This window comes from Pinus tabuliformis, chromosome 2_2 (genome assembly GCF_031772625.1).
Source record: "Pinus tabuliformis cultivar Carrire ecotype Pingquan chromosome 2_2, CPIR1, whole genome shotgun sequence".
In the NCBI taxonomy this organism is placed as follows: Eukaryota; Viridiplantae; Streptophyta; class Pinopsida; order Pinales; family Pinaceae; genus Pinus; species Pinus tabuliformis.
Genome location: NC_142300.1, coordinates 317,722,358 through 317,739,408, shown reverse-complemented (window position 1 = coordinate 317,739,408; position 17,051 = coordinate 317,722,358).

The following is a 17,051-nucleotide window of genomic DNA, read 5'->3' as shown; positions in this document are numbered from 1 at the left end:
GGAAATGAACGAATAAGGGTATGTGCGAAGGAGTGTAAGTGAATTCTAGGTGTCCCAAGGATGAAGTGTTTTAGGAGAAGTTAAGAATGGGACTTGTAGGAGGCAAGAATATGGTTGTGATAAGGTGTGGACAAAGAAATTTCAGAGAAAGGGAGACTTTGGGTTGGGCACAATATTGTTTTGCTAATGAATTGGTTGGGTTCCCAAGTCGCAAAAAAAGTAAGGATATCTATGAAGGCATGACAACTAGGGAGTTACAAGGTGTTCTATGAAATGTAGGGTTCCCAAGTCGTGGAGAAATGTAATGTTAGTTGTGAGGGCATAACTACCAAGGTGTCTTAGGGAATGCTAACATGTGCTAGATAGTGTGAAGGAATGTCAAAGAATCTAAGATGTTCAAGGGTGTGACAATGCATGTCAGGGACTCTTAAGGCAACAGAAGGGAGAAACAAGTTAAACTACAACGAAATGAACACACAAGAGTGTTAATAAGTCATCAATTTACCATTTCCACGGGGGGCTGTTGTGGGGAAAAATGCCTATGCAGGACGATCCTATCCACCTAAGGTGTGACAGTACCTTAGCAAAAAACGAATACAGCGACTTCGGTTTCTTCCTTTAAGAAATATGAAAGAGAGGAGATTGGTGGACTTACCGTTATCTTTCGGTTGTCCCTCGATCTAGATCCTCTCCTCTTTGCGTGTCCACAGCTACTTGCCTCCTCGCTTTTGCTCCCACGAGATCACAAGAGAACAGCTACCTGTGACAAGAGAATAGCTACATGCAACAAGAGAAGGACACAATACAAAGGCAAATATACATATTCATAAATGATTCAGGATTAGAAGTAAATCAAATACACTAATGCAAATCGTACAATAAACACCAGCATATAGGAAAGAACCAAGAAGCTTTATTGATTGATAAACAAGGTTCAGGAAGAGATACAACCCATAGGGTTCCAACCCAGCATCTCCTTCCCAGCAGAATAGAATTCCTTCTTCAGCCCCTTTCAAAGCATAAGCACCCAATGATCCAACCACAAACCAACAACAATTCTTTGCAAATACAATATTCCAGCCTCCCATGACCTCCTGAGAGAGATCTATATATAGGAGTTTTGGAGAAAGGATGAGTTAGCTTGAGGCTGGCATGGAGCTGACTAGTGTCCTCTCCCACTTTAGTTCTTAAGTCCACTTGGAGGTTCTTGCTTCCACTTGGAGATTTGGAACCTCTTACTCATCACCAGTCGAATTCCCTGATCCAAGTGTCATTTTGGAAGCTTCCTGGGCATTGACACCTTGAGAAATGAGTCTGCCACTTGTCCAGTTACGCTCAGCGCAGGTAGCCTTCTTTGCAGTTGACATTCAACACAGGTAGACAGTGGAGCAGTTGACATTCAGCATAGATGCTCAGTGGAGCAGTTGACATGATCCAGAAATGGCCTGTTTTTGAGTGTTTTCAGGTGGAGAACTTTTGTGAATTGCTGTGGTTTGCTGGCCTTGTTCCTCTAGGGGTAGGAACAACATGTTTAGGGACTTTGGATCCCTTAATTATTGACATTTCATGCTCAGTGATGTAAGGCACAAAAATGTCTATAACAGTTGCCCCCTAAAGTATGAGGTCGTTTATCGGGTGAAATGCTTTATCCAGGGGAGTCCGAAGTTCATCCATTTGCTGGGAGGAGACCTGTAATAAGATACAATACAATACATTATGATTCATACAGCTTTCATGATCTAGCTGAGGCGGGCATTCCCATGCTCAGCTTTATAAATACATTTTGGTACATAGAACAGACGATCGTCTTATGGTGAAACTATCATCCTTTGAGTAGGATGATCATCTGCTGCAATGATGTACATGTCGAATGTCTTTATATTTCCTGAATATATATCGCAGCCCGGATGGATGAAACTAGATCCGGGGTCTTCAATCTCGTTCGATCTTCACTCTAAGTACAAGTTGATCCATGTGAAAATTGCGCTGAAGTCGAACATGGAAAGACATCGCTTGATTACCGGTCAATGATGTAAACCGTTAACAAGCACGAGAGGAATCACCGATAATGAAAATGACCCTCAAGGTACTGCAGTACAATTCACGTGGTGTGAATAAAGGACTTGGCGTCGAACACCACGCAAAATCTTCTGGTCGAAGGTCATTGATGCATACCTGTTGCCGGAAGTGAGAAACTTGCCATTGAGGCATGCAAGCTTCAAAGTACTGAAGGGGTTGTTCCTAGATCAACTTCTTGGATAATGAGCTGATGTCGACAAGAAGCGATTCGTCAAAGGAGGGCCTTAATGAATCCCACATCAGTGACATGGAACGGAGCTAATGATTTTAATGGAGGTGAGAACAATCTGTGACATATGATTCAGGGTGGTGGTCATGAAATGGATGAAGGATAATGTATGGCAGTGGATGGGACCTGGTTGACTCTTTCTGAACGACTTCTCTTGAACATATGGCGACACTGATGCGATGGATTGGTAGCATTACCCCAAGTATGGATGGTGTGGCAAAGACCATGGTGATGTGACCGATGAATGAAACAACCCAACCCGATGTGGTACGGAGGAAAAGTGTCATGTTCAAGAGCGACCTGCTACCATCAAAGACTTCTTGATTTTTCCCAATTTTTCCCCAGTCATTGCTGACCAGTACCTCTTTATTTTTGTCAAGCTTGAGGAGGATAACATATGCTTGTTCTATAACCTGCCCTTCGGGCAAGCCTATCGTTATGTTTTAACGAGCCTAGCGATAGGGAAACTCGTTCTCGTCTAAAGACAAGTTTGTCACTATTTAGTGATTTTAATGAGTCTAACGACAAGGAAAACTCAGCCCTTTTCATTTTTAGAGAGTCTAAAAAAGTACATAAAGTTAACTCCAAAATTCCTTTTTCGTCATCAAATCCCTTAAGTCCGAAAAGGTATAAAACAATACAGAAGGGATGAGCTTTCGGTACTTTTAACGAGCTGAACAAAACAAGCGCTTGATCTTTTTGTGCAATAATCCCTCAGGTCCAAAAAGATTAAAATCTAGAGGAGGGATAGCTCTTCCAGTCGTTTAACGAGCTGGAGGGCCAAAACTCGGCAATCTTTTCATTTTTTACGAGTCAGTTGAAAAGAGCTTAAAGAAGACTCGTCTTTTGAGGAACGACTGATGAACAGGGTTAGCAGCTAATTCCAGGTACAGGTTGGAATTTTCCAATCACGGCAGTGTCACAAGGATGGCTAGGTGAAATCACTCTTCGCAGCTGTTCCTCAAAATGGGTAAACAATCATATGGAGGTAAACGATCGACCAAATGAACGGTGGAGGTGAAGGTGCACAAAACACGACCAAGGTCTTTTTACGGTTGATCAGGTTACATACTCAATAGTTATTTACCGGGATGGGTTCATTTTTTAACAAGCTTGAATGCGCCAAAACACTGCTCAAGCTTATGTTTATTTTTTAATGAGCATGAATTCCGCGTTAAAACTACTGGGATCTTGCGTTTATTTTTTAACGAGCATGAACTTTATGCTAAAACTGCTCGTTATACCAGTCATATGATACGAGTGTCTCAATGGAGATTGCTATTTTTTAAGGAGCTTCATCTCTCTTGCGCTTTACTCCTCATCCTTTCTTTATGCAAGTTCGGAAACGGCTAACCCAAAAAGCAGATAAATAACCGCTCTTAGCTTGCACTCCAAAAGGTTTGCATGCCCCCAGGTATAAAATACAATTTCAAGGTTGCCCCTCCTCCTTCTCACCTCTGCTTTTCTTTGGGTGTTCACAGCTACTTGTCGTCTTGCTAGTTTAGTTTTAACGATACTTGTCTTCTCGTTAGTTTTGACGGGTCTATAGATTTTTCGCAAGATTGCAAGAGAATAGCTACTTGCGACAAGAGAGCAGCTACTTGCGACAAGAGAAGAACACTACTCAAAGACAAAACATTTGTGTTACTGAGGGAGGCTTACCTCTTTCTGGTTACCCAAGGATTGTTTCGTTCGCGGCTACGAATAAAACACTTCCCTGGCAATGTCTACCGGAATAGACAAAGGTGGGCGAAAAGTAGATTATTTCACTCACACAACTTTGACAAAAGAATCTTTTTCCAGAACAACCCTCTTTCCTCCACGGACGGGGTACGGACTAGTCATATTCTTCCGCGGAAATCCTATCTTATACCCGAAGTTCTCTGCTGAAGCAGACCAGGACGCATGCTCCCTGGGTTCCAGTCATATCCTCCTGGATTACTCGTGCTCGTCAGGAGGACGAACCGTGGGTTGAGACACTTCTTGCGTGAATAGACCATTTAGGGATGGTATATGACTATTTGCGATGTGTGATCCGGGAAACAAAAGTTGGTCCACGAGCTTGACCATTCTTCCTCCATGCAGAAAACACATTACTCTAAAGAGTGAGGAGACTACTGCTCCCATGCAATATATATAGTCTCGTCCAAGGAGTAGGTTATAATCCAAGGGTCCTTGAACGACCATCACGTTCATTTGAACGGTCTTCCCTTTCAATGTTATTGGCACATTGGGGAGGATCCCTAAAGGGCGACTAGTTCCCTTATCAAAGCCTGATAGATTTCTCATTTCAGGCAAAAGCGCAGGCGAACCATGCGCTTTCCAAGCAATAGAGGAAAGGATACTCACAGATGCCCCTTCATCAATAACTGTACCAGCCATTACCATTCTGTATATTTGGACAATAATTTTGAATGGTATGCTAGCTGGCAAGCGGGGTCTACCTAGTTGGTTCTAGTCAAAGGACACAACCAGGTTGCTTGGTGGTGGGACCGAGTAAATGGCCGGATAGCGCTCTGATGAACTTCCTTCCTACGATAAAGGAATGGTGGCATTGCCCCCTTGATCATCAGAGTTAGTGCTGATGAAGAGAACTTGGACGGTATCGTCTTTATTCTCCTCTGTGATGGTGTCATTCGAAGATAGAGTCTCTAAAGAAAAAACTGGGTCAACTATCGTTTCAACCTTTAGACTTTCGTCAGGTATGGATTCAGACGGTTCATCTTCAATGACAGGTGCTTCGGCTGACCACCTGGGTGGGTCAACCGGATTCTCAACTAGCGAGGGACTTGGCAAGAGTTTTTGATATCCAGGAGGAAGATTCACTCGTAATATCGGGCGATCTTCCAGAACTCTTTTCGCCTCGTCTAAGAAGGGACAACGGTGGATGGCGTGATTGCCTTCACACAGTCTGCAGGGAAATTTAGCTTTCCCACTCTGTCCTGGAGCTTCACTCCCACTAGTTGACGGTGAACAATCCACATGGCTATCAGAGGTCGATGCTACTGAATTGTGCAAACGGGGGGACCAGTCTCTTAGTATCCGGGGGATACATGGACAATCTCTATGGAAGTGGTCTCCCCTGCATATGACGCATGGCGATTTAGGCCTTACGAGTGCTGTGTGTGGATTTTTGTTAGATGACGCTTGTTTGCCCCCAGTCGCCTTAGGCTCCTTCTGCTTCTTTTCTTTCTTCTTCTTCTCCTTCTTCTCCTTAGGAACCCGGTTCTTTGAACGACCAGTTCCATCAAGCGAAGAGGAAGGAGGAGAGGAAGATGAAGTGGAAGGCTGGTGGGCAACTCTTGTCTGATCTAACTATTGACTCGACTGTTCAGGAATGGTGGTATTCTGAACGACATTGGTTGAAAAGAGCCATACTGGTAGGCCAATTGTCAGTCCTGGAAGCGACAATGTGGCCATGTGGGGCGCACCAACATCTCCCCAAGAGGAGAAAGGACTAGGAGTTCCATCAAGGGGAACTCCTTGTTTGGTGTGCTCCATCTTTTCAACCTAAAGATCAACGCGGGAAAAAGGGTGATTGTTCCGTTTAAAATAAATTGTTAACGATGCTTTTAGACACAACTTGCTTTTTCACTTTTAAAGAGTCGAGAAAAAGCTAAAGATGACTCTAGTCTCCTTCGATGTTTTAACGAGCCCGAAGTGACAAATGCTCGGATGGACTTTTTCTGTTATAGAGTCTGAAAAAGGCCAAAAGGAACTGCTCTGGAGATCTATGCAGAGGGTATGCCAAAATTTTCGCAAAACCACAGAATACTTTTTACGGTACGGGTGGTCGATCTTCGTGAATGCTGTGTTCACTGCATTGCGATCAGTAGGGCGGCCGACACGGCTTCCTAAGGATAAAGGATATATGCCTATAGGGGTCTCCCAATATATACGCGACGGTACGTGGGAGCACAAGTCCGTATTAGTGCTATCGTCCCTCAGGAGGAATCACCCACCTTCTTAGAGATTGACAGTCACTACGTTTAACGACGCCGGAACATGTCTCTACCTAGACCTCTACGATGAGCGTTATGTTGCAAAGCGTTGTTAGGTTCATTCAATATATTTTAAGTTGATCTTTTTTAAAGTTTGTCTTTCAGGATCACCACGAGATGTATTGGTACAAATTCCTAAATGTAGTCTAAGATGATAAGCAAGCTTTATAATCTTTTCTTCTTTGAAAATCCTAGCTACTAAGGGAAAAGAGAGCAACTATCTTTTCTCAAAGAGCAATCAGCACACTCTAATGCACTCTTCCTAAATCAAACATGCAATCTTATCAAAATTAAAAATGCACAATGCAGGTGTTTGTTTTCACTTTCTTAGTATAAATGCCTACAAAGAAAGCCTTTTGCACAACTTTGAATTTGCTTTTAAATGACTGTAAAATAAACAAGTTTACTTTTTCCAAAATCAGCAAGGGTAGAAGAGATTACAAGCACTTTGCGATTTTTCGAAAGAAATACTTGTTTCGACACTTAAAAGTGACAAATTCAAACCAATAAGCAAAAGCAAATGATAATCAAACTGCAAACAGCCAATGAACTCTCTCCTAAGATCACAATCAATCAATCAATCAGATCTGAATCAAGGCTACAGGATGACTATTTCGCTCATGCAAAGGAAAACTGTAAATGACGCCACAAACACATAAAAACACTTACAGTCTTTTTGTACAAAAATGAGGCAGAATACAAGCAAAGAAAAGGGGTATCAGAGGTTGTACCTATGCTGGTTAAAGGCTGCAAAAACAGAGATCAAAACAGGGCAAAAGACAGCAAGGAACCCCAGCTGCACAAGGCCACACTGGTTCAGCGCAGGTACAACACTGTCAGTTTGACATTCAGCGCAGGTAGCCTTCACGGGACCTGTGTTGAAATGCAGACTGCCTTCACAGTGTCTGCGCTGAAAGGAGAAACTCTCGTTTCTCTTGGTTTCCGAGTCATAAAATGCTCAAAAATCAACTGTTTCAGGCCAAATCAGAAACACAAGCAAGGTATAAACAGAGGGATGCTTTGAGAGGGTACTAAAGACTATCACAAAGGATCATCAAGTCATTTGTGAGTCCATTGTTGAGATCATAGACAAAAACCCAGTGAAGGATCAAAGCAGCAACATTCTACTTTGCAAAGCAGTTCGATTGTTGCTATTAAGTCTATGAGGTAAACAATGATGCAAACAAACAAAATGACTAAAACAAAGTTTTTCCCCAGCGGAGTCACCAATTTGTTGTGGGGAAAAATGCCTATGCAGGACGATCCTATCCACCTAAGGTGTGATAGTACCTTAGCAACAAACGAATACAGCTACTTCGGTTTCTTCCTTTATGAAATATGAAAGAGAGGAGATTGGTGGACTTACCGTTATCTTTTGGTTGTCCCTCGATCTAGATCCTCTCCTCTTTGCGTGTCCACAGCTACTTGCCTCCTCGCTTTTGCTCCCACGAGATCACAAGAGAACAGCTACCTGTGACAAGAGAACAGCTACATGCAACAAGAGAAGGACACAATACAAAGGCAAATATACATATTCATAAATGATTCAGGATTAGAAGTAAATCAAATACACTAATGCAAATCGTACAATAAACACCAGCATATAGGAAAGAACCAAGAAGCTTTATTGATTGATAAACAAGGTTCAGGAAGAGATATAACCCATAGGGTTCCAACCCAGCATCTCCTTCCCAGCAGAATAGAATTCCTTCTTCAGCCCCTTTCAAAGCATAAGCACCCAATGATCCAACCAAAAACCAACAGCAATTCTTTGCAAATACAATATTCCAGCCTCCCATGACCTCCTGAGAGAGATCTATATATAGGAGTTTTGGAGAAAGGATGAGTCAGCTTGAGGCTGGCATGGAGCTAACTAGTCTCCTCTCCCACTTTAGTTCTTAAGTCCACTTGGAGGTTCTTGCTTCCACTTGGAGATTTGGAACGTCTTACTCATCACCAGTTGAATTCCCTGATCCAAGTGTCATTTTGGAAGCTTCCTAGGCATTGACACCTTGAGAAATGAGTCTGCCACTTGTCCAGTTACGCTCAGTGCAGGTAGCCTTCTTTGCAATTGACATTTAGCGCAGGTAGACAGTGGAGCAGTTGACATTCAGCGCAGATGCTCAGTGGAGCAGTTGACATGATCCAGAAATGGCCTGTTTTTGAGTGTTTTCAGGTGGAGAACTTTTGTGAATTGCTGTGGTTTGCTGGCCTTGTTCCTCTAGGGGTAGGAACAACATGTTTAGGGACTTTGGATCCCTTAATTATTGACATTTCATGCTCAGTGATGTAAGGCACAAAAATTTCTATAACAGGGGCATGCTAGGCACACCAACAGTAGGTGCCAATAGGTGCCAAGTGCCAAGTGTCAGTGCATTCTAAGTGCGAAATCTTCCTCTGTTATTTCTAATCTACTTTCCAATGATTGATCTCAAATAAATGTAATATTAAACGATGCCAAAGCATACCATGTCATCTCAACACATGCCAAACATGCTAAGATTTTCCAAGTGCCAACACGTTCCAAGTGCTAATGTGTGTCAGGGAGTGTGATGCATGCTATGAAGCAGAAAAGCATGTAGAAGAGTGTTAAGGTGTGCTAGAGAGTGCTAATGCATGTTGAGGAGTGTTAGGGACTACTAGGACAACACAAGGGAACAATAAGTAAAAATTCATAAAAATGAATGAATATGAGGGAGTGTTAGGGAGTGTCAATGAGTGCTAGTTGTCATGCCAAGGAGGGAGTGACAAGGTATGTTAAGAATTGGTAAGGAATTTCAGGGAATATCAGGGCATGTCAAGAAGTGCTAGAGTGTTCTAGGAAGTTCCACAGTGTGATAACATGTGCCAAATAGTTCCAAGACATGTCAGGTGCTAAGACATGATAGGACATGTATGGTGCTAGAGTATGCTAATATGCGTCAAGGAGTTTCAAGGAAACAAAAGGAATAACCTAGCTAAAATGCAAGGAAATGAACACATAAGAGGGTTAATAGGTCAGTAATTTATCTTTTTCAAAAGGGGCAAGGTATGCACCCTAATAATAGGTTCCAATACATGACAAGTACCAATGTGTGCCAAGTGCTAATGTATGTCAACATGTGCTTGTGTGTCCTCCTCATGGGAAGGTTTTCTAGGTATAAAGTGTTGGAATTATGACACAGGTTTGGTGCTATGACACAGGTGTTTTCCTTGATGGCAACTCATTCAGATGACAGATCACATTTCAGGCTCTCAGAATGAAGGAAAAAGAGATATACGCAGGTTGCTCTTAACCAAGTCGTGTATACACACGGGATCAATTATCAAAAGGTGCATATACATATGCACGCACTTACATGCAAGGAAAAGCATGTACATGTCGGAAAACTTACTTTTTGGTCTATGGTATTTAGTCCTTGGTATTTGAACCTATGGTTTTGGACCATGGTATCTCGTTCGAAGTGTTGAACCTAGGTATTGGGTCCATGGTATTGATTCTCTATGGTTTTGGACCATGGTATTGAGTAAGGCCTAAGACTATAAAAGGGGGAAGAGATCATTAGGCAAAGGCATTCACTCAAGTATTGAATATCTTATGAAGAGCTAGATTTAGAATACTGGTCATTGGGTGATGGTGCATAGCTGGATCTGAACCAATGAGTAACTTGAGCGCTAGAAGAAGGTTAGTTCTATTGATGGGTCAAGATCTTAAGGCTTGAATAGTAGTATCTTTGTGTGATTTTCATCTGTTATATTTGGCGCATGACTTGATCTATAAATATGATAATCTGGGTATAACTGATGTCTGAATAAGTGAAAAGGGTAAATTATCTTTTATAGATCTATACGCAAGTTCGGCACAGTAGAGGTGCATATACATGCTAGTTCAGTAAGTCAAAACATCGTATATGCTGGTTGGCATTAATATAGAAGCGTATGCATGCAGGTTCTATATATTGAAGTAGTGTACATCTCATGAAATATGTTTTAGCTACTTCTATTTATTGCTGCAGTGTTCTGGGTTCAGGATTGGTTTCTGGTTACTGTTAATGTATTCTGGTTACAACATTCAGAGAAGTAATTGTTTGATTCAGTTTTGATTGAAACAAGGAGATTGGTTGATGCAGATGTATTTGATGTTTGATTATTGTTATTGATGGATCCAGCCTGAAAATTTATGAAACGTGGTCCCTGGAAGAAAAGAGAAGGTTGTAGCCTTATGTAGATCAGCACCTACGTACTAGTACATCAGCTAGTACAAGAGCTAAGGGGGTTGTAGCTCCCTTCCAGGAGAAGCTGGAGAATCAGAGAAGGTTGTAGCCTTCTGTAGGTAGAAGCCTGCATACTGGTATAAGACTTCACCAGTACATAAATAATGTAAAAAGAAGTTTCTCATTAAAAGAAGATAGAGACGAATTGCAACAGGTGGTTTTCACCCACATTGGGTTTCCACCTTATATCTTGTGTCCATGTGTGTGATGATCTGTTTTGTTTTACTGCACCTGTTTACTATTCTTATGGTTAATGAAGTTCTGATGCACTGATTAAAGATCAACATTTAATGAATCATAATTTTACTGATATACGTTGGTTGCTTTAGAAACAGTAGTGTGTATACACTGTTTCCCATAACTGAAGTAGCATATACAAATCTGATTATGAAATGAAAAATAATTGATTTAATAATACTGATTCACCCCCCTTCTCAGTATTATTTCCAACACAAAGTTGTTGCAGGTATAAAGATGTTCCAGGTACAAATATGTTCCAAGACATGTGAGGTGCCAAGGAATGTTAATGTATGCCAAAGCATGTTAAGGTGTGCCATGAGTGTTGAGGAGTGCTAGGTCTCTCTCATTAATAGAATTGACAGAGATTGATTATATATTAAATAGTATAGTTCGTACACACACTAGCGGAACTTTATCTAAAGTGAATTTCCTAGATACTAAACCTAATAGAGAGGAATCATGTGTTGACTCATAGGAAAACTATATTCTTATTACTTGAGGTAAAAGATACACACTAATTTCTTCTTAACAAATTGTCTGACTCTAACCACTATGGCCTTTGATAGATAATGAAAAGGACTCCACCACAATGGTCTTAAATCATTATCTTTTGACAAAAAATATAGTAACAGGTACATATCGTCATAAAAAACTCATTATAATGATCAATGATGATGAACATTTTTTGACCATCATCAAAAGTAGCAAAAAAGAGCATTGGTGAGGGTCAATAAAATATCGTCACTAGAAGTGTCACCAAAGAGAGAATTAGTGATGGACCTTTAACGACACTCACCAAAACTGTCATCAAAGAGTGAATTAGTGACGGGGCTTTAAGGACCCTCACCAAAAGTGTCATTGAAAATGGCTCTGGTGAAGATGTATACGTCTTCCTTGTAATTAGAAAAAGCATCCCTCAATGAAGAGGCTACAATCAGATCTCAGCACTTAGAAAATCTGCAAAAGGAGATCCCAAATTTACATGGGGTTGCTCAAGGGCTGGGAGTAGAATTACAAGCCAATGAAGAGGGAGGTAGCTCAACATGCCACCTCAGGCATCAACTTCTCTAATAAAAATACTAATTGAGCATGCCACATAACTAAGGAAATTACATGACATTGCAACAAGTAATATAGTTTCACAAGAACTTTGGCAGCCCCTAGCCACATAGAGAAATATGGTATTCTGATTTATCAATGAATGGTAAATGGTATGTCTATGGCCCATCTATCTGGCCAACATGGATATGGAATGTGGAAGTAAATCGTAATGTCTCTACAATTCATGAACAAGATGAGATCACGCTTCTTGTCCTCTATTCAGATTTGGTTCAATATCTGATTGCTGGGGTTGTTTGATTATGGTGCCAAGATCACAGTCCAGTAGAGGATTGAAGTCCAATTCTATCCTTACAATTATGTTCACCCAATTTTGATATGCAAACATTAATAGCAGCACTTTGTACCTTTCATTGTGAGTAAACAACATTCCGTGAACAAAACTCTTTCACTCATGCAATATATTTACATATGCGCAAGCAATATGGAATTACTTTTCACTGCCAAAGAAATGAATACCACATTGAGACAATTAACATGTATATACTATATATTCACATTTGGATAAGCATATCTCTATAGACAACACACATACAACCTTTACACCGCTAGGAGAGATTTTGAAAGGGCACATTGATGATTGTAGGTTCTAGCCTTCTAGGGAGGAAGCCTACACTATGAGCAGGGAGCCTTTTAATAACCTCTTGGCTCCCTTGTCCTGCTACCAACAGTCATAATAATCTTAAGAAAGGCATTTCTATTATGCCAGTAAGGAAGTGAGAGAACAAAAAGAAAGGCACCACAATTACACCCCTGACCACTGCAATAGAATGACATATACCATTGGTTGGAATTAGTAATCTTTAAGGAAAAGAAGCCTCCAAGATGAAAGCATGAAAATGATAGGTGGGAACCCATTATCATGGAGCTAGAGCCTACCAGATTGTTGGGTGCCACCCTTAATAGGATATTTCTCAAACAAATAATGTTTGTATTAAGAAAATGTCAAAAAGAAACCTTACAACATATAATATACTTCCCTTTATAGGCAAGCTGGATCCAAAATGGGGATGATCAAGTATGAAATAATATATTATCTATTAACTACCCGAAAATTAATATGAAACAACATAACAATAATTCACAGTACATAATATTCCACTACAACCTCTAGAAACCATGATTTCACCTCCTGTGGAAGAGGATAATCATGACACTGATGACAAACATATTGAGGAAAAGATTTCTTTAACAGAGGTAAAATAAAATTAGAGAAAAAATAATAGGAAAGAGATAAGGAAGCATAAAAAAAGGCAGCCAGACCATGAAGACTAGAACTATAGAATAGGAGCAACTGTTGTACTTGAAAATGTAACAAGCAAGACAGAAAGTAGTAATTTTTCTTGAAATTCAAACAAAGAGGAGGCATATAAGGAAAAACAAGGTTGTATTGAAATGAAAAAGGACCATCACTTTTAATCATCAATATATATGAGACTCCAAAAAAAAGGCTACATTAGTTGGGATGCTCCACTTGTTCTTTTCAATCCTACTGAAATAATGGCTTCACAAAAGAAAAGGAAGCATGTGCCGTATAACCATGAGTGTAAAAGAAGGTCTAACTAAAATTCATAAATGGTATTAGATTAAAATATACATTTAAAAATGATTTATGTAGATATTAAGTACAATAAAAAATAAATAGGAGATCAAATATCCAGGCAAATATGAAAGGAGGCATGGGTCTCTAAGAGAAGGTAGTGAGGATGAATGAAAAAGACCTGAATCATTTGCTGAGGCCCTTTAGTAGGCTTGTTAAGGAATAATTTAACAATGGAAGTGAGAAACTGCGCTTGCACTTAACCTGGCTCTTTAGGAAAAGTCTTTTTAAAGCTTTCAATCAATTCATCAACATTTTCAATCCTTTTTGCATATTCACCCATAATCCAGATCATGAATTCCTAAGAAAATCAGTTTAATTCATGATTAGTTTCCTGCATTTTAGTGTTATAATTTATCAACCAAAAAAATAGAATTATTCCCACTACCTATAGCAAGAATCTCACTAATTTCTCTTATTTGTAAGCTTTATATGTCATGTTTCAAGTAAAAGTCATTAGCTTACAAGCATTTTGTGTCTCTCAATGAAACTTGATATTTGAACTTAACAACACACATGTTGAGCACACAACAATCAAAGACATAAAAACTTGTCCGACAAAACCCTTAACAGCTCAAACACCCTCGCAGTGCTAATTTTTAGTTGTTGGGTGTGTTCTCTTTCCCACATGCCACACAAATCTCGCTAAGTTGATTTCTTCCGTTGTTGGGATACACACCTTCCCATGTAGGTAATATTGGCCCATTGCAAAAAGTAGGTAAAGGTGTGCCTTTGAGGCATCAAATGAAAAATACTACACAATGGGACCATGTAACCTACAGTAAATTAGTTTTTTGAGCTACAGAAAAGAGTGCCTATGGGCCAACAAAAATCACATGTTAGCTAGTTGTTCTACGAACATAGAGTTATAATGCTAACTGGAGAAATGTGCAAGTGTATTCCACATACAGCAAGTGCATATAAGTCCTATGTGAATTTATAGACTTGAGGAAAACTTTGTATTTCATATAAATATAAGTTGGTTGATCAAGGAGATTGTTGGTTAAAATTAAAATATATGATAAGATTGCATCAAAGCTAGAGAAAAGTAACCCAATGAAGAAATATTGGGTAGAGGCTTGTTAGTATAAAAACTCTCTTAACTGAAAGAAGAAAAATGATTCCATGCTACCAGCCTTTATTATCAACTAATCAAGTGATTTCATATATTTTACAATTTGAATGCTTAGCTTATTTTTGTTACCATTTCTCAATCAATTGCATTCCTAGAAACTCAGTTTCTATGCAATGATTCTGGATGCATGACATTTCTGATAGAATCTTTACCCAAAGAAAGTAAGTCGAAGGTCAAATTAACCCAAAACAAAGATGATTGTAGCTCAAAGAAACATATCCACAAGTTATTACAATAATCAGTTGCTCAGGGATAGAGATGAGTACCATTATATAAAGAGACACCAATAGTTGTGGTAGAAAATCTGACAGTGTTGAATGTGCAAATTGAGTTCACCTGTCACAAATAAAGCATGTCTAGAAATTGTGACAAAAATAATTCAAACACTCCCAATGGAATGATGAATTCTTGCAATGTAAGATTACTATTGTTGTGATAATGTTTATAAATGGCCTGCAAAACAAGGATGGAAAGATAATTACTAATTCTATAAGACCAATAGTCAGATCTCTAAGAAAGAAAACATCCAAAAAACCATATAAGATTGTGACTGCTTAAACTAACCTTGAGGCTCCTCAGTCAAACAACCCTTTCACAAGAACTCAAAAAAAAAAAAAAATAGCCTCCTCAGCTCTCCCTTCATTTCCAAACCCCTCTAACAGTACATCATATGTCGCAAGTTCTAAAACTAGTAATTGATGGACTATTGGGGGTTTCTCAGACACTGTCTGGCAGTGATTGTTGCTCTTTCACTTTGGCCTCTAGCTATGCTTTGAGATTCTTTACCTGCATGACATGTAAAATTAGCCAAAGCCTTGAGATTGTACAACATAACAAATAAAAATCCCTAGTAGATATTGCAGATAGTAGATAGTACATATGTTCTTTTCCTTTAAGTTTTTCTAGATATTGCAGTCCCTCCTCCTCTACTTTTTGTATCTACTCTTTGAGCTTGATTTCAAGTTATTCTTCTACTCTCTTTTTTGTGTCTGTCATCATTTCCATTTAAATTTGGCCTCAAGTTGTGCTTCAAGATCCTTTACAAGGATACACTTAGGGAGATGGAGAAACAAAGAAAAATCTCCAGAAAATTAATAGTAGAGAAGAAAAGACCAAACTAATCAACATTGAACAAAGATAGACTAAGAATATACAATATTTCCATAACAGGACACACTTCAATGAAAAGTATGCCAACAATAAAGGCTACTAGAAAACTGCCAATTGTTAAGCATACGTATCAATATATTTAATTTGTGTTGATATAAAAATGACAGATGAACTATATGTATTGTATTATAACATGTAAATTTAGCATCACCGAGAAATTTCTAGATAGGAAAAGCATAATACTTTCTTTTAGATGTGTTCAAACTTCAAGTCAACCTTGAACTTCAAGAAAAATAATCTTTGTTGCATTTCACAAGTTCTCCTATCTCTTTGGAAAACCATTTTTTGAATTTCATGAGTTCTCTTTTGCTAATCCTCAATCTCCTTCTGTCCCGTCTCTCTTCAATGACATAGTGCTTGTTTACGAATCTTGAAATTTTGCTCCTTTTCAGAAAGTGACACAACCTCCAACTCCATAGCTTTTAGTTTGGCTTGTTTATCTTCACTTTCCTATAGGTTTACAATCACAATCAAAATCCCAGAGAAAATTCAGTTAGAGAAACCACCCTTAGGACAAACATTTACTTTCTTACCTCATTCCCACCTCTTTAATAGTGCTGATGAACAAGCACCTCTTTGTATCACACACACATGGACTAATATTCCAAGCACACAACCTTGACATTTGCAATTTTTCATCATATTAACTCTCACTAACTACAACGTTTAAATCATACAATATTTGCATATAAGTTGAAACATATAAATAATTACTTGGAATGGGTGAGAACCACGTGCCTATGCTACCTAGGATCTCAAAAATTGGGAGGGTCTCCAAACCAATGCAAGTTCACAAAGTAGCAATTTAAATATTTTGGGAAATGGTGATGTGGCACATATATAGAAACTAAAAACTAAAGAAAAATTCAGAAGAAAATTTGTTTTGAGGTGTTCATCTCAAGCATTCTAATCCTGACAATCTATGTACAGGGTTTGGAAATGGTATTTCAAAAAATTAAGGCAATGGAAAAGCAACATACCTATATATGGTATGTGAGAAGAAAAAAATTATATACATAGTGTGCAAAAGATATATGGGTAGGATATGTCATTTTTAGCTTTTTAATTGCTCTTCTTTATGATTTGATTTGATTTCTTTGATTTTAGCAATCAAGAATATAAAAATTAATTTTAACATACATAAATGACATTTTCATGCTGGAATCTACAGGAAAATAAATCCTGGGAAATGTTTCCAACATTTTCCGAAGAGTTTCCATATGGT